Genomic DNA, 1,826 nt, shown 5'->3' on the forward strand with positions numbered 1-1,826 from the left:
ATATGACATTTTGGGTCAGTTCAATGGTGATGATTTCATAAATATGCATACAAAATGAATGGACACATGGCGAGATATTTTGGTATAATCTCATAGCCCATATATAGCCTATACCCCTCTAACTAATGGGAATTCTTCTCTTATCAGGTCCATCCCCCTCTTACCCAGTTATTACCCACAGGCCGCTCTTAATCTGGGTGAGTGGCCCAGAGATAATTGTGTCTGATATTTGTATAGCACATTAATGCTTGCAAAACTCTTTCCTCAGAGAACAATTTGATGGATAGTAAAAGTATTATTCCCCTCCATGTTGCAGATGAAGAGATGGAGGTTCTGAGGAATAAAGACCTTGGCCAAGGTCACAGAGTTAATAAGGGGCAGACCCAGTCTACAAGCCAATTCTTCTAAATCCTAGACCTGGACTTTTTTCACTACATTATGCTGAGTATATAGATCTGGAAATTATGTAAATAGAAATAATAATTAAACCCATAGGAATTGATGAGGTCACCATGAGTGTAATTGTATTGAGGATATAGGAGGACTAGGACAAAGCCTTGGGGAACACCTTCAGTTATAGGAAGGGTGCTTGATATAAATGGTAAAACCAAAAAAAGGAGATTTAAAAGGAGCCATTAGACAAATAGGCTAAGAATCAGGAGAGAGAAATACGAGAGATGGCAAAAGGATGGGTCTTCAGTATCAAATGTAACAGAAACTGAACCCAGGGCCTCTGATTATGGGTTTGTTTTTATTTCTCTTAAGAGATAAAGCGTGAAGATTAGGGGAAAAGCTTTCAGATTAACATTTAAGTTGTCGTCTATAAAACGAGAGGGTTGGATTAGGTGGCTTTTGAGGTTCCAGCTCTAAAACCATGATCTTATGAGGAGAAAGATAATTTCAAGATTTAAGATGACAAGAGGGAAAGAAAAGGGAGCTCACACCAAACAGCCTCAATTTTCTTTGTAAAATAAGAACCTAGATATTTAACTGAGAGGTGATGAAAGGGAAGGGATGGCAAGCAAGGCTTCAGGAGGAAATTTTGGAATAGCTTCTATAGGGTGAGACAGGTTCTTAAGTTATGGGTCACAACCCTACATGGTATCTCATAACTGAATGTGGGAGTCATGAAATTATGATTTATCATCAGTAAATGTTTTCTTTGTATACCTAGTTTTTATACCTCCATACCCAAAGTTGCATAAAATTTCTCAGGCAAAAATGAGTTGCCAACAGAAAAAGTTTAAGAAGCCCTGAAATAGGGAATTAATTACAGAGGAGGAAGAATATTCCCTTGCTATGGGAAAAGCCCAGCTGAAATTGGATAACATGAATTTTTAGTGTTCCCAGTCAGCAGGGTTATATGACTTCTTACAGCTCTATCCAGTTGTGGAAGTGGAGAAAGCACATGGTATGAGTAATCCAGGGCTGGAGTTTGTAGCAATAATTCAAAAATTAAGATTAGAGAATGGAGCAAAGTTGAACTGATTAACTAGAGGGTAGAAATTGGGAAGGATAGTGAAGTCAGAACAAAGTAAGGAATGTCCTAAGGAAGCACTCAGGGATGGAGGAATTGCAGGTTGTTATGGCGGGGGGGGGGGGGGGGGGGGGGGGGAGTGGGGGGGGGGGGGGGGGGGGGGCGGGGGGGGGGGGGGGGGGGGAGAAAGGTGATTATGGGCCAATAGAGGAATGTCAGAGGTTTTCATCAAGGATCAGTTCTTTGGTGTGCCGCTTCTAGCCATTAATTCCCAGGAACTCTCTGTCCTTGTATGTACTTTCTCCTTCCTCTTCAGCCAAGGAAAGAGTCTGAGAAAAGATAACTTCTC

Source organism: Sarcophilus harrisii, chromosome 2, assembly GCF_902635505.1.
Source record: "Sarcophilus harrisii chromosome 2, mSarHar1.11, whole genome shotgun sequence".
Classification (NCBI taxonomy): Eukaryota; Metazoa; Chordata; class Mammalia; order Dasyuromorphia; family Dasyuridae; genus Sarcophilus; species Sarcophilus harrisii.